The sequence below is a fragment of the Mauremys mutica genome, unplaced genomic scaffold, assembly GCF_020497125.1.
Source record: "Mauremys mutica isolate MM-2020 ecotype Southern unplaced genomic scaffold, ASM2049712v1 Super-Scaffold_100099, whole genome shotgun sequence".
Taxonomy (NCBI): domain Eukaryota; kingdom Metazoa; phylum Chordata; order Testudines; family Geoemydidae; genus Mauremys; species Mauremys mutica.
In genome coordinates, this window is record NW_025423266.1 from 1401454 (window position 1) to 1428301 (window position 26848).

At 51.8% G+C, this 26848-nt stretch overlaps 6 non-coding genes across 6 annotated transcripts; 2 read left to right on the plus strand and 4 right to left on the minus strand.

The window, feature by feature from the left end:
* Nucleotides 1–3614: 3614 nt before the first annotated feature.
* TRNAS-AGA lies at nt 3615–3696 on the minus strand. Its single transcript has one exon. It is a non-coding gene; the product is annotated as a tRNA-Ser (tRNA).
* A 15929-nt stretch (nt 3697–19625) lies between these two features.
* On the minus strand, nt 19626–19697 carry TRNAQ-CUG. Its single transcript has one exon. It is a non-coding gene; the product is annotated as a tRNA-Gln (tRNA).
* Nucleotides 19698–20459: 762 nt separating this feature from the next.
* On the plus strand, nt 20460–20541 carry TRNAS-CGA. The gene has a single exon. It is a non-coding gene; the product is annotated as a tRNA-Ser (tRNA).
* Nucleotides 20542–22228: 1687 nt separating this feature from the next.
* On the minus strand, nt 22229–22301 carry TRNAF-GAA. The gene has a single exon. It is a non-coding gene; the product is annotated as a tRNA-Phe (tRNA).
* A 1611-nt stretch (nt 22302–23912) lies between these two features.
* LOC123358881 lies at nt 23913–24076 on the plus strand. Its single transcript, XR_006575786.1, has one exon. It is a non-coding gene; the product is annotated as a U1 spliceosomal RNA (small nuclear RNA).
* Nucleotides 24077–24984: 908 nt separating this feature from the next.
* Nucleotides 24985–25178, minus strand: LOC123358886. The gene has a single exon (XR_006575790.1). It is a non-coding gene; the product is annotated as a U2 spliceosomal RNA (small nuclear RNA).
* Nucleotides 25179–26848: the final 1670 nt, after the last annotated feature.

Below are 26848 nucleotides of genomic sequence, written 5' to 3' on the forward strand. Positions count from 1 at the left end.
ATGGCATTTAAAGGAAGGAGGGCCAAGGCCAGGCTTCACAGTCAGGGCTAGGCAGGAGGGAGGTAGAGTCCCACCCTGGAGCCCAGCACCTCTCCTCCTCTGGGCACCTGGAGCAGAGGCGGCTGGTGCTGACAGCTCCAAGGGAAGGCTTAAAAGCCACAGAGCAACCGAGGGCAGGGCCAGAGGAGGGGAGAACCATGCCTATGTGTGGCCAGCAGACAGCCACAAAGACACCCGGCCAGCCTGCTCTCTGCTCCCTGCCATGCCGAACCCTCACTGAAGGCCACCCACAGACCAGCATTCGTTCTGTGGCCAGCCAGCATCACAAGGTGGTAGGAAAGCAGGGCCAGCCCCCAAGTGGGGCCTCTGACCATTCCCACTCAAGGGGCTCCTTTTGGCCGTGGGGCAGGAGACATTTCCCCCAAGAGGCTTTTTCCCATCTGCTGAGAAGCACAGAAGTACCCGCTGTTTGCTCTTGTGGTGAAAGCGTTAATACGTTTCAGCGGCCTGGCTAACTCAGCTGGCAGCACCTCTGGCTCTTACTCTGAAGGTTGAAGTTACAATTCCCTGTTTGCGTGCTTGGGGCTCCTCTTCAACAATACAACACACAATCTGCCTAAGCCCCCACCCAGTAACCTGGGGAAACTAACCCTGGCCACTGGGTGCCTCTAAGAGGCGATACTTTCCCCACTCACAACCACTGAGTGTAGAAAAGAAACTTTAAGAAAAAGAAGGAAAATCACCTTGTATTAACTTGGGAAAATACCACAATCAGGATTCATAACACAACACTATGAGCAAAACACCCCTCCACAGTGCGCTCAGCAGTGGTCTTTTGCCTCGGGCTCCTAAATCCAGACACCAGAAGCTCTGTGGATGTGCCCCTCCCTTCACTGCACCTCACCCACAGCTGCTGTCCTGGGTCAGTGAAAACCCAGAGTTCACCTCTCACCTCCGGGGGGGAAAGACCCTTTCTCCCTCCGCTGTCTGGCCACATTGCCGGCCACTTGCCGTTCCACCCTGTCACCGCTCTGCTGGCCACCCTCTCTGCTTTGGGACGTCTTGTGGTCCCACCAGGAGCGGAACAGGCTCCCTAAAAGTAGCGGCCACCAGAGCCCGAACAGTAGCCCCATCCCTTCCGCTCAACGCCATGCCACTACCCCACCCCTTCTCCCCAAGGCCTCACTCCTGAGCTGCCTCTTCCCCCAAGACCTCGCCTCCCGCTCACTGCTCTCCGTCCCCTCCCCGCCCTCACTCGCCTTTACGGTCATTACAAAGTGGCAAGGCAGAACCCTCCCATTTTTAAAAGCCCTGGGGTGTTGTTCTCCCCTGTTCAGGCACCCTGGGGTCCTGCACTTCACACAGCTCTCCCTGATTTCAGCTGTTAGTGAGGGAGCCTCACTGCTAGCGCAGACTGGACAGTTTCTTGCATGAGAGACCTTGTCCCAAAGCAGGACTAATGCTTAGAGCTGGTTCTCAGTGATTTCAGATCTGTTGGTCTGCAGCAAGACTCTCCATTGAGTCTTAACCAGCTCTGTTATTACACAGGGAAGAACAAAAGGCCTGGAACCCTTAAGAAGAATCCACCCCACCAAGTACCAACACTTGTCGGTACCTGCTGTCAGCTCCACTCCTTGGCTTTATCAACCTAGGGAACTGAGAGAATGATAACTAACAGGTGCTCCAGTGGCACAATTGGTTTGTGCACAGTACTTATAGGGCAGTGCTAAGAGAAGCTTTGCTGAAGTTGTAAGTTCAAACCTCACTTGGAGCACCAGTTTTCATTAACCACATGGCATCACCCCTTCATTTTGCCCTGCGGAATGTAGAATTCCAGCCCAGGGGACCCTGAGGCAGGGGAGCATTCAAAAATACCCCCTTCACTTATTACCTCCTCTCCAGAGCGCAGGTCAGAATCTACAATCCTTTCTCCCCCCGCAGCCCCTGTGCCAGGATCCCTCAAGCAGAGCCTGGAGTCCTGCCCCTGGCGTCTGTACTATTGACAAAGACTAAGTGACAGGGACAAAACACTCAAATCCCACCTGGTGCGGGGAGCCAGGTTTGCTCTTCAAATTCTGTCGTTGGTACATTTCCAGGCCTGGGAATGTCCCACAACAGCATTGAATGGGAAGCTGCCTGCAGAACAGTAACACTGCACAGAGCTCCTGTGGAAGAGGGGTGGGAATTAGTAACATTTTGAGGATCTTTTGGGAAATGAACCTTTGCTGACAAGGTTTGTCTCTGTTCATATTTCACCTTCAGGTGTTATGTTGAGGGATCTTTAGTATATTTTTGTGAGGTTAATAACTATCTCCTCAACTTTATTTACTCAACTTAAATATTGGTGTCACTTGATTTTTGCATCTCCCTGTGAAAATACAACTGACACGTGTGGCTATCTACTGGGGGTCATGATGTTAAAGTTGGGGAATTCAGGCTCTGTACTTCTGGGGGGGGCTGCTGCTTTTTTACAGCTGCCTCACGGCCAGGCACACTGGGCTGTTAGCTGTACCCACGGTCCTTGGCAGGGGCCCCTGCTGAACCTTGGGCGGCTGCACTGCAGTGCTGGGGTGACGCTGCAGGTGGAGAAACTGCTGTGGAGCAATGTAGAGCAGGTGCAGGAAGGAGACGCGGTCACTGTTCACATTCTGAACTGCACCATTTTCCAAATTTGGGAATAGATTCATAGATTCATAGACTTACGGTCAGAAGGGACCATTATGATCATCTAGTCTCATCTCCTGCACAATCCAGGCCACAGAATCTCACTCATCCACTCCTGTAACAAACCCCTAACCTATGTCTGAGTTATTGAAGTCCTCAAATCGTGGCTTAAAGACCTCAAGGTGCAGGGAATCCTCCAGCAAGTGACCCGAGCCCCATGCTGCAGAGGAAGGTGAATGTCCGAGAACAATTCTAGGGGAAGGTGAACGCAGAGCTATGACACTGGAGATGCCCAGACCTCCAATGGGGGCGGCGTGGAAATTAATAATGAGAAGATCATTTGCAAAATTAATCATCACTGACAAGATTTGGCTCTGTTCCTATTTCACGCTGTGGTGTTAGTTAGAGGAATCAGTACAGATTTTTACTATATTGATTAAACACTTAATTTTATTTAACCAAGCCAAAAACTTAGTGTCACTTATTTTTGCTCTCTCCTAGCAAGAATGAATTGAATTTTGTGACTTTCTGGAAAGTGCAGCGAGATTAAATGTGGGGAATTCAGTCTCTGTGTTTGTGAGCTGATGTTTTCCTCTCACAGGTCAGTGCCTGCAATGAAATACCAAGAGGGATCTAAGGGCTGGTGTACGCTGGGCACTGAACTGGTAGAGCGACGTCTCTCATGGTGTGAAAAACCCCCACCCCAAACCCATATTGTTAAGGTGACCTAAGCCCTGGTTAGATAGTGCTAAAGAAAAGGAAGAATTGTTCTGTCCATGTAGCTATTACAGGGATGGGAAAAACACTCCAGTCACTGTTTACTCCAAAGTGCTATAGCAGTGCCACAGCAGCCTTTTAAGTGTAGACAGAGTGAAACTAGATCTGGCTACAGTTCGCACTGTTGATGCTCAGGTACTGAGAGTGCAATAATAACAACAGATCAGTGTTTGCATAGTTGGCAGGATTTGAACCTGCACAGGGAGACCCCAATGGATTTCTAGTCCATCGCCTTAACCGCTTGGCCACAACTACTTGATATGCGCCAGTTTTACTACATGATGATTCTGGTCTAACTGAATTGTCAGTTCAAATTGTTTGCTCAGACCAGCTTCCCCAGCACACTCATGGCTGCATTAGTGTAAGTGTGTCCTTGGCTGAACAGTGAGAATTCCTGCCCATTTCCCTTCCGGCTGGAGCAGGATGAGAGTATGTTTGTGTTAATAGCATTGCTGTAGATTGTTGTTCATTCCCCACTCTGACAATTCAGACAGTCCCTTTCCCATTCAAATCTCCAGCACATCATTTCAATAGCAGGGGGCAGGATTTCTCTGGGGCACTGAGGGCTGGTGCGTGAATTCAGTCTTGCATTCCACCCTTGATGTTTCATGGACTAACAACAGCAGCAGAAAGAAAGAGCCGAGCCAATATCTCCCTGGCAGGGATGCAGGTGTCACGTCCCCTCTGTCTGACCATCGCCATTGCAGGAGAGAAAGGTTCACTGGAATCGAATGCCCTGGCTCAGACAAGAGCCACAGGATGATTTTGCTGTTCATGGATCTGTGCAAAGGAAATTTTGTCTCTGTGTGAAACTGAGGTCGGAAATGAATCATCCACATGGTGGCCCAATGCTCTAGGGAATGTGGGTGAAGGACTCGGGCTGAGAAATGATGTAACAGGGGTTTGTTTCAATTTATTGCCCTGATTAAAATCTAAGGCTAAAAGGCAGCCACTGTTGTTAGTACTTGTACCTGTGTAGGGACACCCCAGTGGGTGTCAAGTCCATTGCCTTCACCAGGGGCAGTCAATTATTTTATCAAGATACAAATTTCTTGGTCAAGGCCTAGGCTCCAGAGAAAACAATACACGGCTGATAAGAAGAAGTACATCAAAAGATTTTGCAGCCACCATGGGCATAACTATGATGTGTCGTGTTTCACTCTTTATACCTGGCGCCACCTCTTTTCCCTTTAGCCTTTTAGTTGACCAAGGGCAAAGCTGAACATCTCCTCAGATACCAGGGAGTGTTTATGTCCATTCCTGCGAGCTACACAGGGGTTTAATGTTGCTGCTTTCAGTCCTCTGGCTCTGGCGGGATAAGGAACAATTCAGGCTGTCACTGAACTGAAGGAGGAAGGTCAGTTTTTGACAGGGAGAGGGATGCCGCCTCTTAAAGGTGTTTGTCTGGCTGGCAGTCCTGGTTCCCAGGTCTCGCCCGTGGGGCTCCAGCAGTTTTGGGACCGGGTCACTCCCTTGGCCCCGCCTGCCACCCCCAGGCGCTCCCCCCAGGGGCCCCGTCAGTGCAGCGGAGCTGAGCAGCATCTGCCTGCTCGCTCCAGTGGCTGCCGGCCCCTCCCCATGGCAGGGCAGGGTGGGGCTGTGCCTCCACGCGCTGCCCCAGCCCCGAGCCCCTGCAGCCAATGGGACACTGTGGGGGTGATGCCTGGGGGCAGCAGCATGCGGAGGACCCTCAGCCCACCCCACCTTGGAGCCCCAGGTAAGCGCCACACCCCTGACCCCCTTCCTGAGCCTGCATCCCCACCCCCTCCCCACATACCCCCTCCCACCCACAAACTCCAGCCCAGAGCCTGCACCCCAGAACCCCTCCCCAACCAAAACTCCCTCCCAGAGCCCAACTTCTCACCCCTCCTGCACCCCAATCCCCAGCCCCAGCCCAGGGCCTGCACCCTAGACCTCCTCCCCTCACCCAAACTCCCTCCCAGAGCCTTAGGCAGGTGGAGGGTGGAGTTTTGGGGGGCGGGTTCTGGGCAGTATGAGTGACATTATTGGCCCACTGGGAGGACTGGAGGACTGGCCCTGGCCCTAAGGTAAATTGTGGTTGAGACCCTGCTTTAAGGGATTGGAGCAATGCTGGAGAGACTGACGGGCAGGGAGCTGGGGAGCTGTGTGTGCCCCAAGGAGAGTTGTTGTTGTGCTCCAGTGACACAGAGCGGGGGTGGGGAGTTTGTAAGCTGTGGTGTTTGTATAAAGTTTACTAACCCCCAGGTTAAAAACTGTTCCTGCTCTGGGCTATACAGTGATTCCCTTTAAAATCTTTTTCGAATGAAAATCAATTTCCAGACCCATCTCCAGTATGTTCAGGAGTTCTCTGAATGGGGGCGGGGGGCTTGAAATGAATTTAAACACTCAGCATTTTCCTGTGCAAATGAATAAAGACCTAGCAGAGCTGTCCAGCAGCTGAAATCAGTTCCAGTCCTCGGCGTCTCTAAGAGGGACACTGGGTAGCTGAGGCATGTGGGACACCTCTGTGGTGAGGACAGGTGAAAAAATGCTGGGACTCGGGAGGGCTCAGAAACAAGAAGCAGCTTGGCAAGGTTAGCTGGAGCGGGGAAGCGAGGCTGGTTCCAGGGAGGCATGGCAGGGCCCAGCCCAGTCCTGCTCCGGCTGAGCGGCTCTGGGCCCATCCGAGCGGCGCTGGCCCTGGCCAAGAGCCACTCAGATAGGGCGGGGGCTGGGGCTGGGGCTGGGGCCGGAGCCAGGGCTGGAGGCGCTTGGCCGGAGCCGGAGCGCTCAGCCGGAGCAGGACTGGGCTGGGCCCTGCCATGCCTCCCTGGAGCCGACCTCACTCCCCCACCCCAGCTTACCTTGCCAAGCCTGGCTCCAGCCAAACTTCTCCCCTGTCCCGGGCTCGGGCCCTGCCAAGTGGCTCTGGCTCAGCCCCGGCCTGGTCCAGTGCCCCCGGCCCGGCCTCGAGCGTGGTAAGGGGGCAGGGAGCAGGGAGGGGGTGTTGGAAGAGGGCAGGGGAGTTCGGGCGGGGTGGATAGGGGCCAGGGTGGTCAGAGGGCAGGGCACAGGGGAATTGAATGAAGGCAAGAGTCCCAGGGGGCCATCAGGCATGAGAGGAGAGGTTGGATGGGGTGGCAGGGAGCAGTCAGGGGACAGGGAAGGAGGGTGGATGGGGTAGGGATCTCGGGGGGGATGACATCAAAGAATGTGGGAGGTTGGATGGGGCAGGAGTTTCGGGGTGCACGGCCCCCTCATGGCAGGAGGAGGAGGAAACTGGTTACTAATTTTTTTGGCAGCTCATCAGTGGTTAGCGCACAGTACTTCTAGTACCAGTGCTGAATGGAGTGATGCTGAGGTTGTGAGTTCAAACCTCACCTAGAGCACTAGTTTTCTTTAAGCAAATACCTTCTGCCAATCTTTTTGCCCTGCAGAAAATACAATTGCAGCTCAGAAGATACCGAGGTCCCCTTGCTTTACAGAGAGCAGGGCAGATTCCACAGATCTACCAGGCTCTGCTCTCCACCAGCCGCCTGTGTCGGGAGGGGTCAGGCAGAGCCCAGAGCACTGCCCCCGACTCCCCCTCAGTCTTTGCTCCCCAAACCACCTGTGTGCTCACCCTCTTCGCTGTGAGACTCAAACCCTGGCTGGCTTTCTGTACGTCAGTGTTTTTTGTCTGTCGTGTTGATGTGCATGTGGGTCCTGTGTGATTTTGGTGGATGCCTGGCATAGTTTTGTGTGTATGGGTGTGTGTATGACTTTTGCATGCGGATTGGTTTTTTGCTTAGTATTCTTTTGGTATATGGTTTTTGTGCTTTCTTGTTGTGGTGTGGAAAGACAGAGGCCGTTTTGAATCTTTTAAAATTGTTGTTAGTGCTGCAGTTGCTTACCCTAAGCTTATGCCGTTAGATCTTTTTCACGGTGTATTTTGGTCCTGAGAGGTAAAAGGTGTGTTGTTATGGAGTGAGGTAGCAAACGTCAGTTGCAGAGGTGGTACATGTGCCCCGCCCCCGGGTCCCAGAGTCCAGAATTTGCATAAACCCACCCACTGTCCTGTGACTAACAATCTCGCTCTGCTAACTCTTCCAGCAAAACAGGCCAAAGAAAGTGTATGCGAGCGCTGTACCACAGCCCCATTGCTCTTTTCGGTTCCTTCCCACAGAACTTTTGCTCCATACCAGTCCAGTTCCTTGCTGTTGCTTGTCTAACCACTGCATGCATGTGCTATACCGTACCCTGAGCTGATTCCTGGCTTTTGTGCTCAATACAGCCTGGCCCCTCTGTGGCGCAATGGGTCAGTGCGTTCGGCTGTTAACCAAAAGGATGGTGGTTTGAGCCCACCCAGGGACGATACTCAGCCTGTGCTGCTTCCTTGCTTCCCCGAGGCCTGTAGGGGAGCCTCAAAGGTCCCATTTTGCTGCCTCTTGGCCTCAGTGCTTTCAGCTGATGGTCCAAAGAGCGGGCTGGATGCCATTCAGAAACCCATCTGCCAGCAGCCGTGCCGGAGGCTCAGGCTTAATCCTCAAGGCCGAGCACAAAAACTTTCAGCCAGGAACATTTCGCTCCCTTCCCGCCTCCGCCCAAGCGGCAAGGGAGAAGCGGAGGAGACAGGCCGGCTCAAAGACGCCTCCCTCCCACTTCCCTGTATGCTGTGCAAAGCTCTTGGCCTGCCTCATGCCTCGTCAGGAAAGCACGGCCATGCGGCCCAAGCCTGAGTCACGTCCGCGGCCTGGCCCGCCCCGCCCCGGCTGATAGCGCGCAGAGCCACGCGAGTCAATGGCAGGTCGAGTCAGGAGCCTCGGCTCTTTCCCCTGACAGCCACACACACAGCGCTGCCTAGCGCCCCCAGAGCCTCCCTCGTGTTCTCCCGCAGCAGCCGCCTGCCGGTGTGGTGGGAAAAGGGGACCAGGAAGCACTGCAGCCTCATTCCAGGACAGGAGGCCCTCACCACGCCCAGGCCTGCCTCTTGCCTTCAGCCCAGGCAGCCAGAGGTGCTGGGGAGCTCCCTGGCAGGCCGCCGCTTCGCCTCAGCCACCTCTTGCCTCATGGCCTAGGCTCTTGGTGCTCTGCTGGTCACCGGCTCGCTTGAAGGTCCAGAGGGAAAAGAAACAAGCACACGCGTAGCAGAGGATGGTTTCGATCCATCGACCTCTGGGTTATGGGCCCAGCACGCTCCCGCTGGGCCACTCTGCTGCTTCTTCACACCCTCCCCCTGCCACTTAGCCGCCACTATCCGGATTAGTGCCGTACGCGCTCTCGTGCTGGCAGGCAGATGCGCAGGCTGCTAGGCAGCTGCCCTGGTCACAGGATTTTACAGCTTCTACAGGGTAAAAGGGATCTATTTGGGGTTTGGACCCCATTGGGAGCTGGGTAGCTGAGTGCCGGAGACGGGAGCACTTCTTAAACAGTTTTCAGTTAAGCTTTCAAGCTTGTGGGGGACGAGGTTCAGCCTTGGTTCCGTGTCTGCAGCAGGCAAGCGCCTCTGGCTCAATCGCCACCCCCGCCCCCCGCTGTATTAGCAGACTAAAAACCGCAGCAAACGCACACGCCTTGCAAAGGAACAGGAGCCGGGATCTCGAACAAAAGTCAACATTTTATTAAGATGACGTTCAAAGAAAAAAAAAGTGTACAGTACAGAGTTTCGGCATAGAAGTTTCTGGTTCTCAGGGAACAACGTACAGCTTACCCAAGGGGTGCAAAGTTCGGTTTAAGATCGGGTGGCATAAGGAATACGTAATCTGCAATAGCCCTGACTGGGGGGTAAAAGGTTAACGTACAGATACTGAGTTAGGAGGGTATGTTGCCAATATCAGGGCTACGTTCGGGTGTGGAGTATAACGAGCGGTTAGATGAGGATGGATTGACCCGCGTTTGGTGAGTTTTAACGTTCGGTGTTTTGGAATCTTTGCCACAATCTAGTTGAAGCAGGGTCAATATGAAGTCTGCCCTGCCATCTGTTGGTGATGTGTTGTCAAGGCCTTTTGGGGCTGATGTCATTTGCATGGTTACACCCACCTCGGATTGCATGATGGGAGTGCTTGTCCAAACGGTCATTTCAGCTGCTGCGATATCCCCAGTCTCTTTTTTATTGGGGCAGGAGTAATCCAGTGTATTTTCCTGTTGATTTTGGATCAAGGACAGAGTAACTGTACCTTGCATTTGAGGCCTGAGAGCGTCACCCTCTCCTGAAAAGTACTCACCATTAAGGGGTATGGATTCCTAACGGCTGCTGTGGTGGGAGGTAGAAATGGATGTTTGTTGGTGTCTTGCAGGTGGGGCTGATGTCCTTTCTGCTGTCCCTGGTGTGGAAAGACAGAGGCCATTTTGAATCTTTTAAAATTGTTGTTAGTGCTGCAGTTGCTTACCCAAACTTATGCCGTTAGATCTCTTTCACGGTGTATTTTGGTCCTGAGAGGTAAAAGGTGTGTTGTTATGGAGTGAGGTAGCAAACGTCAGTTGCAGAAGTGGTACATGTGCCCCCCCTCCGGCCCCCCTGGTCCCAGAGTCCAGAATTTGCATAAACCCACCCACTGTCCTGTGACTAACAATCTAGCTCTGCTAACTCTTCCAGCAAAACTTTTCTACCAGGTTCTCATTCAGTAGTATATTTCTACCAACTTTAGCTTTTAAGTATCCTCAAAGATACCTTGTTTAAGTATAACTAAAATTGCTATTTCTGCACTGAAGATTTTCAGTGTATGCTATAACACATTTAAAATGGAATAACAATTAATTCTATTTTTAAACTAAACAGAAAAGAAAACCATAAAATGTGTGTTTAGAGATTGCTAAACTCTAAACTTTTAACTTGCTATTTTTTGGAACCCATGTGCCTTGTCTAAAGATTTTTGTTTTGGTTTGGGTGAGTTCTGAAATCAAGAACTGCTAAGTACCATTCTACTGTTCTTCATTCATGTCACCAGGATTACTACACTTAATTACTCTTGCCCTAATAAGAAAGAGTTTGGAGATCCCACAGCAGCCAAAATCACCATTTCGACAAGCACCCCCATCATGCAATGCGGGGTGGGTGTGACCATGCACATCAGCAACTAAATTCCTTTGCATCACATCACCAACAGATGGCAGCGTAGAGTTCATTCTGACCCTGCTTACATCCTCCCCCGAGTCAAGAATTGGTGGTCCTGATAAATCACACTCCCTGTTATACCAACTCATTGGTATTGAATGCTGAAGTTATGGCTAGCAAAAAAGGAGGGGGTGCTCCATGGGGCAGGGCGGGAGAAGAATGGATGTTATGGGGGACAACAAAGGATACTGGTTCCAGAGCCGCAGAGCCTGCCTCACCTCACCTCAGCCGGGGGAAAGAGTCACACTCACAGGTGAGCTCCTTCCCCAACCCCAACCCCAACCCCCTCCCCTTCCCAGAGACCCCAACAGCCAATCCCCTCCCTCAGACTGTGCTGCATTCGGCTCTCTCTAGGACCCAGCATCTCTGCCCTGTAGCATCCAGCTTAGCCCTTGTTAACACATAAGTCAGTGGATTGTTCTCTGTCCATACCTGAAACTGAGCACCGGACAAATAGTCTGGAAATTTCTCAGTCATGGCCCATTTCAAGGCCAAGAACTGCAGCTGGTGGATGGGATAGCGAGTTTTGCTATCAGACAGTCCTCAGCTGGCAAAGGCCACAGATTTACATTTACCTTCCACTTCCTGGTAGGAGAGTGCTCCCATACCCTCCAAACTGGCATCAGCATGCAGGATAAACCGTTCGTTTGGGTCAGCAAGGACTAGGACTGGCACATGAATCAGGCAAATAATGATTTCCCGTAAACCCTGTCTCATCTCTCATCCCACCATGTCCCCAATGGAGAGGAGAGGAGCCCCTCCCCTGTCCCAGGCCAAGCACACCAGATCTGTGGGAGGAGATGTCCATGGCCCAGCCCAGGTGTGCTGGAGCTGCTGGGGAGAGAAGTTCCTCTCTCAGCCCAAGCGCACCAGAGTTGATGTTGCAGTGGGGGAGAGGTATCTCTCACCTGGTTCTTAGATGCTCTGATGAGAGGGAGCAGGAGGAAGATTTTTCTTCTCCTTGCATTTCAAACCCTTCACCCCCCCCCCCAACCACTTTCTGCTCTAGCCTGATCTCTCTCTCATGTCTCCAGGGCCGTCCTTAGCTATAGGCAGCTGCCTAGGGCACCACTAGCTCTGGGGGCACCGCTCTGCTGGGAGCCTGGACAGATGGGAAGCAGTGGAGCACGTAAGAGCCGGGCTGCTGGATCCTAGAGAGAGCCGAATGCAGCACAGTCTGAGGGAGGGGATTGGCTGCTGGGGTCTCTGGGAAGGGGTTGGGGAAGGAGCTCACCTGTGAGTGTGACTCTCCCCCCGGCTGAGGTGAGGTGAGGCAGGCTTTGCGGCTCTGGAACCAGTATCCTCTGTTGTCCCCCATAACATCCATTCTTCTCCCGCCCTGCCCCATGGAGCACCCCCTCCTTTCTCCCTCCTCCCCAGGAGCATCCCTCTCTCTCCTCCCTCCCCTCCATCAGGGCTGGGTTGGGTGAGGTGCTGGGGGATAGGTGGGGGGAGGAGGCTGCCTGGCTGCCTGCTGAGGAATGAAAGGGAAAGTAACTCACATCCTGGGCAGTGAGCCAGGATTGGAATGTCACACGCGGCTGGGCTGGGGTTAGCCAGATGTGTGAAAAATCAAGACAGGGGGTTGGGGTAGGGTGAGCAGATATCCCTATTTTATAGGGCCAGGCCCAATTTTGGGGTCTTTTTCTTATATAGGCTCCTTTTACCCTCCACCCCCACCCCCTGTCCTGATTTTTCACACTTGCTGTCTGGTCACTCTAGGTGGGGGTAATTGGTGCCTATATAAGACAAAGCCCCAAATATCGGGACTGGCCCTATAAAAACAGGACATCTGGATCTGGTCACCCTAGCTGGGGAGCGCGTCTCTCCCCCGGGCTGGCAGCGATCCATCTCATCCGGGGGGAGCTGCACAGGGCAGGATGAGCTGCTGTGGCTCCAGGGATGACCTGTCCCTGAGATCAGATGCTGTGCTAACTTCACCATGGTCCATAAGGCTGGTGGTGGTGCCCATTGGCGTTTGATTGGACCTGAGGGTTTGCTCCTGCTGTTGCCACTCTGCACTCCAAGAGGTGGATTTTGGGGGTCTACTGCAGCTGTTGGACCAGCAGGCTGGGGGGTGAGCCAAGCATGAAAGCAGTGCTGTGTTGCCATTTAGATTGTCATTTAACAACTTTGTTTGCCAAAAATTCTTGCTAACAATCCTGAATCCAATTTCAATTTTTTTTAAATCAATATCTTAGCCAAAAACAGAAAATTAAGTTGTTGACAATTATTAATGACAGGTTTGGTTTGAGGCAGGGAGTGGGCCAGTTTTCATCAGAGAAACAAAAAATGTTGACTGACTTTCCTATAGCCTGTTACTCCTGATAAGAGCCCTCCAACAACTGTAATATGCTCATCTCCTTACTGGTGTATAGAGCAGGGGTCAGCAACCTACGGCACATGTGCCAAAGATGGCAGGTGAGCTCATTTTTGGTGGTACGCAGCGGCAGGCTGAGCGGCTCAGCCCATCACTGCTCTGGGGTTCCGGCTGCTGCCCTATTGCCAGCTGGGATACCGGCCGCCGGCCCCACTCAGCACCTGCTGCTGGCCTGGGGACCCCCAAGGAACCCCAGGCTAGCAGCGGGCTGAGCAGCCGGCTGAACCACTCAACCTGCTGTCAGCCTGGGGTTCCATTCACTTAGCCGGCAGCGGACTGAGTGGGCCGGTGGGGGGTTGAGTGGCTCAGTCTGCTGCCAGTCTGGGGTGCCGGCAGCACTCAGCCTACTGCTACTCCGGGGTTCCGGCTGCCGGCCCCTTGCCAGTAGGGAGCCCAGCCGCCGGCCCCACTATGCCTCCTGCCAGCCTGGGTGAGCAGAATCCCAGGTTGGTAGCGGGCTGAGGGGGGTTGGCGACTGGGATCCTGGCTGGCAGGAGTTGGTGGTCAGAACCCCAGACCAGCAGTGGGCTGAGCAGGGCCTGGGATCCTTGTCTAGGGTTCCAGCCACCAGTCCCGCTCAGCCCGCACCCAGTCTGGGGTTTCATTTACTCAGCTGACAGTGGCCTGAGCAGGACCGGTGGCCAGGACCGCAGATAATAACAATAGTTTATTTATATAATATAGAGATAGAGAGAGACCTTCTACAAACGTTAAAATGTATTACTGGCACGAGAAACCTTAAATTACAGTGAACTTGGCACACCACTTCTGAAAGGTTGCCGACCCCTGGTATAGACTGACCATATGTTGTACTAAGATTCTCCTGCTTTTTTTTATCCTGTGAGTCAGTATAGCCTTTGCCAGCCCAGAAGTTGGGCAGCCAATGTTTTACGTTTTCACAATGTTTTCTCCAACTTTCATAAAGTAAATACATAGTTAATATGAGTTAAAAAGGCCAGGGACACTTCCTTGTGAAGAATCTGTACAGCAGATCATGCTAGCGCTGTGAAAATGTCAGTTTTTGATGGAACTTTAGAGGCAGTGATTTATCATGTATTTTATCATGTGAATGTGCTGCTATTGCTAATGTCTTTCCAAACAAACTAAGGCACAATAGGACTTCTGTGACATTTCTGTGCTACCTTAATCTAGATGAGATGATTCTGTGCTGACTTCATTTTGGTCACTTTGTGCTTTACCTAGCAGTAAAACTAGGGTTATATTTTCCCACTGTTTGGAAACCCATCTTATTAAACTGATTTTGCAGCCAAAAAAGCCAGAAAGATTGCTTTTAATTAAAAACAAATTTTTGTTTCAATACCTCTTCATATAAATTTCCAATAACATTTTGACAAATTAAAAAAATTATATTATTTGCATCATTCTGTCAAATCAGATTTTTTTCTATAGTGCTACTTCTTTAGTGCTAGTGCATCAGCATTACAGTGTGCTTCATTAAGTTAAACTGGTTTTAATAACGTGAATGTGGCAAGCTTTCCAATACTGTATGCTTATATTTGTGTTGCTAAGAGCAGATCAGGCACAAGGGCACCAGTTTAATAATCTCGCCTAGGGCACCATAAATCCTAAGGACGGCCCTGCATGCCTCAATTCTCTTTTTCCTGGCCTTGTTCCAGAGCCCTCAAAGCCCAATTCTCTGCCTTAACGTTGAGCCCTCTACTGCACCCTGAACCTCTCATTCCAACCCCACCCCAAAGTCTGCACCCCCTAGCCAGTGCTCTCATCCCCCTGCACTCCAACTCTCTGTCCCATGTAGCCTGATTTAGGGTGTACTAATAATATTAAGTTGGAAAATATGATGAAAATTTAATTTATTAGCTTACATTTTATTTAATTTAATTGAGTTATAAAGTTACAGTTGCATTACTGCTATTCAAAAGATACATATGGCATTATATGCAACAAAGTTTTGGTTAATATACTCACACCCTTCCTTGATAACCTGGTGGTAAGAGACACAGGACCAGCCTTGCAGTTCAGGTTTATCAATTCTTGAGTGAAAGATGCAGTGCTTAGAAAAAGCTAATGTTACTTTGGGTTTACTTGAATAAATTAAACTTAAAATCGAAACCTAATAAACAAAGAATAAAAACATAGGGAAACCGAGCTTAGCTGAGTTACTGTGAAACTTAAAGTTTAAGAACAAGTACAGCCTACTGATAGTAGATAGAGAGAGAGTGGAGGAAGTAAGTCAGAATGATAGAGCGAAGTGCTCTAGCAAGGTGAGTTACCTCTTTTATAGGGCACAAGCACCAGAAATCCTTCCTCCTATGCCCAAATTTCATTCTTTACCCACAAAACGTTAGGGTACGCTTACTTCATAGGCTAGTATGTTTGTGCGTGTTGATGACATGTACATATGCACATAAGTTCCCTTGTGGTGTACGTGTTAATTCTGTGGGTACAACACTGAAAAACCCCTTATGCCATTCTCCATTGTCGATTGGTCTAGGTAAAGGTCTTAGACAGGCGTGGGTACTTCTCTATTTGAGTAACAAGATAAAGGTCAATTTTCCTTTCTGAGTAAAAGGTCACACTATAGAGATGCTCACTTTGCCTTAGCTTAACATACAGGATATGGCCTGTAGGTCCTCTTAAGTCATGTGCCCCAGCCCCCTAATAATTTTTATTGCCCTCTGCTGGACTCTCTCCAGTTTGTGCACATCCCTTCTCATGTGGGTCCCAACCCCAAAAGTACTCACATTTCACCCCAATGGCTCCAAAATGTACATAGGGTGCTGCCATGGTCAAGTCACTCCCGAGCTCTCCAGTGGAGCCTGTTGGCAGAGAACAAGGTGAAAATTAGCCAGAACGTTGCTCAGTCAAGTCCCTCTGCTCCCAGTAGGTGGTATCGGAAAGCTCCAAGATCGCTCACTTCCCTTTCTCTCATCAGCTTCAGGCCCCAGGGTTACAAATGCACAAACCAGTTGAGATTCTCCCCTGGGCTCAGGGTGTGGGGCTGCTCTGAGGGGATGGACTTGCACATTTGGGATATTAGTGCAAAGATAAAATTTCAATTTCTCATAGAGAAAACTGAGGGCAAATTATATTTGGTAAAAATCTTATTTAGTGAAAGGAAAGCTGCAGTGACAGCCTGGTTACTGAGATGCAAAACACTTTCCTCCTGGGAGAAACAAGAAGTTAGAATTAGAAATTTACATCGTTTGTTCCAGTGTTGGCACAGGTTTAATTTTGCTTCTGTGTAGGTTTGTTTCAGGCTGTGACTGTATTGGGTTGTTTTGTTTTTTTTAATTGGAATGGAGCTTTTAATTGACATTTTCTGGATTCAAATGGCTGACCTGCAACACCAGTTTTGACATAGTTCTGCATATTTTATACAGATTTGGCCAGTATTCAAGGATGTGAATCCTTTATGGGAGGTTTTAGTGGTCAGGCTTATTTATTTTATGTTATTTTCTCATCCTGCTGTAGCACACCTTTTTGATAAAATGTTGAAATTATTAATTTATGGCATTTGTTAGTTTTTATTTTTAAAAACAAAGTTTTTCTTAATGTTTGGGTTTTAAATTAAGCATTGTTTTTTGTTTCAATTTTTCATTTAGGTTTTTGTTGTTGATGGGATCTTTAAGAACTTTGGATTTAAATAATATTTTTATCTCAAGGTTCCAAAGACTCAGACAAGGTTTTCATCTCGAGGCCAAAAGACCAAAAACATCAAGACACTTGATCACGTCCTTGGATAGACCAAGAGACGACTCACACTAGATCTGAGCTCATAGTATTAAAATTTGGACAGATTTAGATTATTAAAGTAAACCCTGTTTACTATTTTATTTTAATAAAGGTTGTATTGCTCCCATAAAGGATGGAGCCTGCCCCCCAATTTTTTTTGTCTAGCCCATCTCAGTCCCCCACCAAACGAGAAGAGTCTGATGCCACCCCTGCTGGTCACTGGGTGTCACTGCTGCTCCAAGGGAAACACAATCTGTGCATTACCGTGACCGGTCGCTGGGTGTCACTGCTCCTAGAAGGCAGACACATGCTGTGCATTACGCCACCTGGCCACTGGGTGTCACTGCTGTACCAAGGGAAACACCTTCTGTGCATTACCCTGAATGACCACGAGGTGTCACTGCTGCGCCAACGGAGACACCTTCTGTGCATTACCCTGAATGACCACGAGGTGTCACTGCTGCGCAAACGGAGACACCTGTGCATTACTCTGACTGCTCACTGGGTGTCGCTGCTGCTCCAAGGGAGACATAAGAATGGCCAGACGCGAAGTCCATCTCGCCCAGTATCCTCCTGTCTTCTGACAGCGGCCAGTGCCAGGGGCCCCAGAGGGACTGAACAGAGCAGGGAATCATCAAGTGATCCATCCCCTGCCGCCCATTCCCAGCTTCTGGCAAACAGAGGCTACAGGCACCATCCCTGCCCACCCTGGCTAATAGCCCGAGATGGACCTGTCCCCTGTTCATTTATCTAGTTCTTTTTTGAACCCTGTTATACTCTTGGCCTTCACAACATCCTCTGGCAAGGAGTTCCACAGGTTAACTATGCAACTGCCCTGAGTTCCCCCCCACCCACCCCGGGTTGTCTATGGAAAAGAGGATGAGGATGAGGAGAGCCATGATGTGTCTGTCACTGGCTGGTGCCTCAGTTTCCTCTAGGCAGCAGTGCTGCAGGCTCCTTTGGTCAGTGCCCATGCAGCTGTGTTGGGGGAAGGGGGAGTAGAGGCTCATGCTCCCCAGCCCCATGCCCCTCCCCCAGCAGCTGGGGAATCCAGGCCAAATGTAACCCTGGTAGCTGGGCCGGGGTTAGCCTGGGCCGGGGTAGGGCTGGGGAGGAATTGCGGGGGAGACAGATGCACCCGCTGTGAGGGGAGATCCTCCCATTCCCTGCCAACCCCCCTCACTCCTTGCAGCACGGCGCCCCCTAGCACTTCTTTCTCTGTCATGGGGGTGTCTGCTGCCTGCTTCTCTCTTAGCATCATCTCTCCGCACCCTGGGGCACTGGTGTTGTCTGTACTGAGCAAACAGGCAGGCCCCGGTGTGCCCCATGGCGCTGCCCCGCAATTGGGGGGGGGGCAGCTGTTGGATGGAATATGGGGGTGGGCAAGGCTGGGGGCCAGGACTCCTGGGTTCTCCCCTCAAATGTGGGAGGGGATTGGGGGTTAGGGGGTAGAGAGGGGGAGGGCTGGGATCCAGGGCTCCTGGTTTTTCTGGTTTTCTCCACCTCCTGCAGCGGCCTTGGTCCTTTCAGTGCGTTTCCTGTTCCAAATTCATTTGCTGACTTGTGCAACCCACCCCAGAGGTGGCTGCATCTCAGTGTTGGGTGAGGCACCCTTGGCTGCATCACCTCCTAACCGCGTCTCTCTCCCCCTGCAGGTGACCCTGCAGCACTCGGCAAACATCCGCAAGATCGTGGGGGGCGCTTTGAGCATTGGGCAGGCAGGGGCAGGCACCCCGTTCCCCCCCCCCGAGAATGGGACCCAGCGCCCCCTACTTTTTACAGGGATTAAAGAGGGGCAAAGGGGGCAAATCAGAGGAGGGGGGTGGCCAGGGTCTGAGCAGCGGGTGGAAATTGACTGGTCGGGGGGTCAAGCAGCTGGAGGCAGAGTTAGGAGAGGGGCTGAAGGGCAAAGTCAGGGAGCGGGGAAGGAGCCGGGTTAAGCCCAGGGGGAGGCGCTGCCAGAGGGTTAAACCCCGGCACAGGCAGGGGCAGAGGGGTAACGGTTACCCTGGGGGGCTGAGACTCCAGTGTTTGCAAAAACAGGGTGGGGGGAGCAGAGGGGCTTTTCTATTTCCCCTCCCACAGGCAGCACCTCTCAGCATGGGCTTCCCAGGGCTGGGCTCTTAAAGGCACAGGCATCCCACTGCCTAGACACTGCAGCTCCTCTCTGATGTAACCTACTGAGGTGCTGCAGTAGGAGACTCAGTTCAGTGAGACCGGGCATTCCCTATACGCCCCCCAGCCAAGGGGCTGTGCACCCCTCCCTCGAATTTCCCCAACACCCCCCAGTGGTCAGGTAGTTACATGCAGCGCTGCCAATGTTGTCATTGGTTGCAAATCTGAATGGAAATTGCAACATTAACACACACTTTAAAAGCAGGTCCAACGTATGAAAAATACTTGTACCTGAGAAAGTTTAATAGGTTTGAAAAGTCTGGACAAAGCCTGGTTGTGTTTGCTGTTGTGTTTGCTGACAATGTCGGTGCATTGGCTTCAGCAATGTTGGCCAACCTCAGAATTTCAAATGATGATTTGGATGCAAGGTGTGAATGACTCTCCCCTGACAGCTAGTGATGAGCCAGGGTTGGGGGAGGCTTTGGGACCAGACTGTATTTACATGAACTCACCTACTCTGCCGAGGTGTCCAGCAGACAGAGCTGGGCCGCCTCTGCTCTAGGTGCCCAGAGGAGGATGGAAGGTGTGTGGGGCTCCAGCCTGGGGCTCTTCCTCCCTCCTGCCAAGCCCTGACTATCAATCCCAGCCCTGGCCCTCCTTTCTTCAAGCACCATGTGGCCCCAGGAAAAGTGCAGCAGGAAGCACAAGGGCCAAACTTGTGGGCATCAGGTGAAGCAGCGAGAATCCCAACCATCAGGGTAGCGAGTTCTAGAGCCCCAGCCCATTGTGGCCAACCCAGCCAGAGACCTGGCTCCAGAAGGTGTGAGTCACCCAGCAGAAGGGGACAGACTGGCTCTTGCATAACTGGAGACAGGGAAGTTGAGCACTGGGAGCTCCAGGGCTTTACCACAAGCCAGCACAAGGTCCCACTGAGATTTGAACTCAGATTACAGGATTCAGAGTCCTGAGTGCTGCCCGTTACACCATGGGACCAGCTCATGCTGCCTTCTCTGCACATCAGTGACCCTCATGGGGCTGGCTTGTGTAAGGGGGCTCTTGGCCCTTTACTACAACTTAGTGTGTGTGTGTGGGGGGGCGTAGGTTGGCTAGTTCCCAGCACCAATAGAAGGGGGAAGGGCCAATGGGAAATCAGGACCCTGAGACTGACAGTCCCCAGGGGCAATGGGGAGAGGCCAAAGCTCCAAGTTAGCCGCACTGACAGGCCAGGCAGTGTAATGAGGGAGTCACCAGGCCAGGGGGTCCCATCCTCCGTGGGAGCTGGAACTGCCTGGGCCAGAGTGGGGCGGAGCTAAGGAGAGAGCAGGAGCCCGAGAAGAGCCGGGGAGCAGAGCTGGGCAGGTGAAGTGCCAGAAACTGCTCCCTGTAGGACTTTGCTACCTGCAGCAGTTACTGAGACCTGAGGTTGTTTTATTTGCTGACTTGTCCTAATTGGCTAAAACTTGACAGTGGTTTCTCTAGCAAAGGCCAGTCCCTGGCCCCCTGGTCCAGACATCCTCATTCACACCAGGCTTCAAGTTGAGAATCATTTCCCCTTCCTGCTCTGTGGGAGGGGAAACTTTTAAACGCGCTCTCTGTGCGACTGCACATGGCTAAGCAAAGCGAACAAACCCCCAATCCCTCCTGTGCTTTGGGGGCCAGGTTTGCGGTGGGAATTCTGTAGCTCAGATAACTTCACGCCTGGGCATTGTGATTCTTTACCAGTTTCTCTGGCATTGGGGAAGATTTGTGCTCACAGCTGTGATGGCCGAGTGGTTAAGGCGTTGGAGTCGAAATCCAATAGGGTTCTCCTGCGCAGGTTCGAATCCTGCTCACAGCGAGGCCTGTGTTTTTGCCAGTCTCTCACCAGAGCAACACCTCTGTACAACCCCCTGAGACACTCTCAATTCTCTCCCCACCCCAAGTAAATCCTGTTCTGCTCCTTTCATAGAGATCCCTGGGACACCCCCTCACACTGTGTCCCTGAGGGGTCAGGCAAACTCTCAGCACCTGAAGCCTCTGCCACTCACCTAGTGCCCCATAGATTAGCCATGTCGACGTGCTCTCCTTCACGTAAATCTGGTCAGTGCGACTCCTGGCCTGTCCCTGCAGAAAGGTGTATCCCCTCTGTGGCTGCTGTGAGCTCGGGTCAGAGGAATAGGAGGCTACCGCCCACCCTCCACTGGTTCTGCTACAGAGAAACACGTCCTCTAAGCTGACCTCACTACAGACCTGCGCCAGGTAGTGCTCATTGTAAAAACATTTCCTCTGAAGGTCGAGAAAACGGGACCAGCGGTTCTCAGGCTGGCTGACACAATTAAAATCCGCCCCAACACCAAACACCGTGTGGTCCAGAGGAAGGGAGCCAGTTCCTACCATGGATCTTTCCTTTCACACCTTAACATCAAGTGTCTCCTCTTGGGCCTCTGACTCCCTGCCACATTCCACGTGCCAGATGCCCCTTCCCCAGCACTGTCGTCACTCAGCTTTGCAGAGACGCTTTCCTCCCAAGTCCCTGCCCCCTCTGGCACCATCTCCGAGGGCCGTCCTGCCTCACGCTGTTCCCGCCATTTTGGGTCGACAAATAAGTCATGTGGGAAAGACAGCTCCCATCTCTCATTGTTATAGGTCAGGTAGGCCAACTAGGGGGAGAAGCCCATTGTCATAAAAAGATAGTTAAGGGTTAATGTCTCTTTTACCTGTAAAGGGTTAAGAAGCTCAGTAAACCTGGCTGACACCTGACCAGAGGACCAATAGGGGGACAAGATACTTTCAAATCTTGGTGGAGGGAAGTCTTTGTTTTGTGCTCTTTGTTGTTGTTGTTGTTCGCTCTTGGGACTAAGAGGGACCAGACGTACATCCAGGCTTTCCAAATCTTTCTGAATCAGTCCTTCATGTTTCAAAATTGTAAGTAATAGCCAGGCAAGGCGGATTAGTCTTATGTTTGTTTTCTCAGCTTGTGAATGTTTCTTTTGCTGGAAGGATTTTTACCTTTGTTTGCTGTAACTTTGAATCTAAGGCTGTGGGGGGGGTCCCTCTGAATCTGAGTACCCTGTAAAGTATTTTCCATCCTGATTTTACAGAGATAATTTTTACCTTTTCTTTCTTTAATTAAAAGCTTTCTTTTTAAGAACCTGATTGATTTTTCCTTGTTTTAAGACCCAAGGGGATTGGGTCTGAACTCACCAAGGATTGGTGGGGGAAAAAGGAGGGGGGATGGTTAATTTCTCCTTGTTTTAAGATCCAAGGAGTTTGGATCTGTGTTCCCCAGGAAAGGTTTTGGGGAAACAGAAAGTGTGCCAGACACTGATCTCTGGCTGGTGGCAGTGTTACCAGATCTCAGCTAGGAATTAAGCTTAGAAGGGTCCATGCAGGTCCCCACATCTGTAACCTAAACTTCAGAGTGGGGGAGGAAACCTTGACACCCATACTCTCTGTTATCCTGCTGAGGAGCTCAAAATCAGATGAAGGTGCTGCTGCCCTCCCAGAAAACAAGCCAACCCTGCACAAACAGGGATGAAAGGGCCTGCCAAAGCCTAGGATTGAACCAGGGACCTTTAGATCTTCAGTCTAATGCTCTCCCAACTGAGCTACTTTGGCAGCTGTATAGTAGCATTTTGGCCTGTTGCTTCTCTGTCTGGGAGGTTTTTGCAGCAGTTGCACACAAAAAGGACGTCATTGTGAGCGGTCCACTGCTGCCTCAGGCCGGGACAGGAGGCCCTCACCACTCACAGGCTGGCCTCTTGCCTTCAGCCCAGCTGACGGAGCGCAGAGCTACGTGAGTCAATGGCAGGTCGAGTCGGGGCCGCGTAACCTGCCCTCTCGGTGCTCCGGGGCTAGGGTGGCTGGGGCCATGCCGCCCACTCTGGGGCTGGGAGGGAGGCTGCGGGCACCATGGGGCTGGGGCACTAGCCTGGGGCGGGAGCTGGCCCCTGCGGTGGGGGTGTAGGGGCTCTGGACTCCAGTGGCGTTTGCGGAAGGGGCCAGCACCCTGAAAAAGATTCTTCGTGCTTCTTATAAGCATAACAATGGGACCCCCTGCAACAGGGATCTGAGGCCTCCCCCAGGACCGGACGCTGCAAGTGCTGCCCCCTGGGGCTCTAGAGAGGGGCAGGGATGTGCCAGGTGGCACCGCTGACAGGTGCTTACATTGCTCTTGACCTTGATGATGGGCTGCAGGCTCCGTGCCGGTGTGCGATGGTGCTTGGCCAGGCTGCGGATTTGACTCAGGCTTGGGCCGCATGGCCGCACTTCCCTGACGAGACACGAGCAGGCCAAGAGCTCTGCGCAGCCAACAGGGAAGCGGGAGGGAGGCGTCTTCGAGCCGGCCTGTCTCGTCCGCTTCTGCCTTGCCGCTTGGGCGGAGGCAGGAAGGGAGCAAAACATGCCTGGCTGAAGGTTTTGCACTCAGCTACTTCTGTACTGTGTATTTGACAGAAACTCAGATCTTATTTTCACCAAAGAAGATAGGAGATGTTTGAACACTAAGGTCTGGTCTACACTACGAGTTTATTTTGAATTTAGCAGCATTAAACTGAGTTAACACTGCAGCCATCCACACAACGAAGCCCTTTATTTCGATATAAAGGGCTCTTAATATCGATATCTGTACTCCTCCCCGATGAGGGGAGTAGCGCTCAAATCACTATGGCCATTTCGGATTAGGGTTAGTGTGGCTGGTATTTGATGGTATTGGCCTCCGGGAGCTATCCCACAACTCTAGGGCATCACTGAAGTGTTCTAGAAATCAGGTTCCAGCATTGTCGGGCCCCCTCCTTTTCTGAGCTGGGCTGCAGCCCCTGACGCACCCGCCGTGGAGAGCGGGCCCAGCAGAGGCCCCGGCGGGGACCGGGCGGCACTTTGGCAAGGGCCCCTGGTGGGGCTGGCGGCCGGCTCTCAGCGCCGAAGAGCCCGGGCTGGCCAGGGGAGTGCGCAGGGCCGGGCAGGCAGGGGGAGGGGCCCGACTGGAGGGCCAGAGCCGCGGGAGCATGTGTGCGAGCAGAGCATCGTGGGAGAGGCAGCGGGCTGCCAAGCAGGGCCTGAGTTTGGCACCTGGGACTCGGCGTGGAGAAGAGTGGGGCCACGTGGGGGCAGATCCTGACAGTGGGGGCTGGTGTGGGTGGGGCCGGCGGGCGTGGGCCTGGTGTCCCCCACCCTGGGCTGAGAGTGTGGGGTGAGCGAGGGCGGGTGACGGCTGGGCAGTAGGAGCTTAAACTTACCTGGCAGGGGAGATCCCATGATCACCAAGGTGGTTTTCCCAGGGTGAGGCTTATCCATTGCACTGCGGGTGTGTTGATCTCTGTGATTTCCCCAAATGTAGGAAACTCAACTGCAGAATTTGTGGTAGTGGGGGACTGCGTTTGCGCTCTCCCCTGGTACTTGGTGAAGGAAAGATAAACTGCTGGGGGTTTGGCCTTTAGAGCGCTCTACCGTTCTTTCTTTCTCATTGCTGAAGTTTTCTTTTTCTCTGGGGTTGTGGTTATTTGACATGCCCCCCCCCCCATTTTTTTTGTTTTTTAGGACTGCTCTCTTCTGTAGGTTGCTCTAGCATACTTTATTCCGGGTGCTCTGTCTGGTCTCCAGGGGAGCTGCCTGAGTTTTTTCCTCTCTTTTCACCTGCTTGTAGCCTTTGCTGTGTTTGCTCTTCCCACTGGCAGTTGGTCCAACACAGGAAACAATTAGTTTTTTTGTTGGCGGTGGTTGTTTTTTGTTTTTATTTTTTGAGCCCTGTTCCAGTCTTGGCCTTCACAACATTCTCTGGCAAAGAGTTCCACAGATTGACTGTGGGTTGTGTGAAGAAATACTTCCTTTTCTTTGTTTTAAACCTGCTGCCTGTTAATTTAATTTGGTGACCCCTAGCTCTTGTGTTATGAGAAGGAAGAACCAACACGTCCTTCTTTACTTTCTCCACACCAGTCATGATTTTATAGACCTCCATTGTATCCCCCTTTTGTTGTCTCTTTTTCCCAGCTGAAAAGTCCCAATCTCATGGCTCTCTTCTGCTACAGAAGCTGTTCCATAGCCCCTCATCATTCTTGTTGCCCTTTTTTCTGAATCTTTCCACTTCCAATATATCTTCTTATTTTTCAGCTGGGGCAACAAAGAACCTCACCTTTATCAACTCACAAAATGCTCCCAAGAAATCATAACAATATTTTCTCATCAAGAAACCAAAACTCTGGACATTTCAATGACTTGGGGGGAAAATAAATAAATCCACTTTCAGGAAGTATTACCACAGTAAAACTCTTTCTGCTTTTCTAACCAGAACATTCTCCCCAAAAGGAGGTGCACCAGGCCTGGAGACAATGCAATACCAGGTTGATGCATGGAGTGGACAGAGCAAGCTCCTAGTCCAGCCCTCTGTTTCAAAAATCAATTTAATATACAATCCTCAAATAAAGGACATATCAGATATTAAACTGATAAGACCAGCTACTATGCTTGATCTTAGCTCACAGAGAGCCAAGAACCAATGCCAAGACTGTGTGACACACGTGCATCTCTGCCCCCACCGCTTTCAACCTCACCGTGACGAGCTCCCAGCCACGCCACGAACACCCTAAGGAGGTAACTCTAAGTGAGGCTCACTTCCCCGAAATGACTCCAGTGGAAGAAGTCAAAGCAAGACCCCTTAACACACAATTCTGTTCAAAGACGGTTCCCTTTACACTCCTAATGTGCACAAACCCACCCCCTGAGCTGTGACTAGCAATCTCTCACTGTGAACTCATACAGCAAACCAGGGCAAAGCAAGCCTATGCTGCGTTAGCGGGCTAAAACCCGGAGCAAACGCACACCTTGCAAAGGAGCAGGAGCCGGGATCTCGACCAACACACTCCATTGAGATTCTATCTGCCAGCCCCCGGCATTGGACCTGCTGCTTGGTCTCCCTCTGCTGCAAAGTAGCTCCCCTCAGACCCTCGGGTTCGCTGAGCTGCAGCTCACCTGATCCGGGGGAACAGCTTGAAACAGCGCTGGCTGCCTGTGCACTCACCCGCCCTCACTTGGCAGGTAAGAAAAGGCATCAAGTGGCCAGAGTGGATGACAACAGCTGACTTTCTGCAATGACAAGAAACTGAGGTGAGCCAAGGCAGGGGAGGTCGTTCTTGTATTGGCCCAGGTTCTGGTGGGGAGAGAGAGAAGCAAAATGCAGCTTCTCTGTTTCTCCAGCAGTAGTTGGGCCACAAGACAAGCTAGTCCCTTGTCTCTTGGCTGGCCTGGATTCCTGGGACTGGCCCCGGCTAGGACTCTCGGGCATCACTGAAGTGTTCTTGAAATCAGGTTCCAGCTTTGTCCGGCCCCCTCCTTTTCTGAGCTGGGCTGCAGCCCCTGATGCAGCCACCCACCTGCCTGCCACGGAGAGCGGGCCCAGCAGAGGCCCTGGCTCCAGTCCTCTGCTCTACTAGCTGACCTATTGGAGGGCTGCCACCACTTCAAAAGAAGATTGAAAGGTGACTTCATTGAAGTGTTGAAGGGCCTTAATGGAGAGAAAAGATTGGGTGTTAAAGGGCTCTTTAATCGAGCAGAGAAAGGCCTAACAAGACCCAATGGCTGGAAGGTGAAAAGAGACAAATTCATATTACAGATAAGACACAAATATTCAACAGTCAGGATGATTCACCACAGGAAAAAGCTACCAAGGAAAGTGGTGGGTTCGCCATCTCCTGATGTCATTTAATGAAGACTAGATGCCTTTCTGGAATGTGTTTACCCCAAAAGTAGCTATTGTGTCATACAGGAGGCCTGTGATATGCAGGGGGTCAGATTAGATGCTCTAATGGTCTCTTCTGGCCATAAAGTCGACTAATTTCTGAAAAACTGAGTGCAGCATTGGGAGCAGCGTCTGATGTTTTCCTGTCTAGCCGGCTTGCTGCCTAGAACGAATGCTCCTTGAGTGGGGTGATCCACAGGGAGTAGCTCAAACCTCCAAAGTGCCTGGCTGGGGCAGGACATTGGCACAGGAAGGGAGGGGTGTGGCAGTGACATCACAAAGGCCTTTTGCAGGACCTCAGACTATTGGTCAAAGGTGGTGGGGAGGTGGTGACCTCACAGAGAGATGCTGACATCAGGCAGGCAGGACGGGGGCGAGGGGCCAGGGAAACCTCAGAGACTCCTGTGGCTTTGATTCAGCAAGTCTCCTTCTC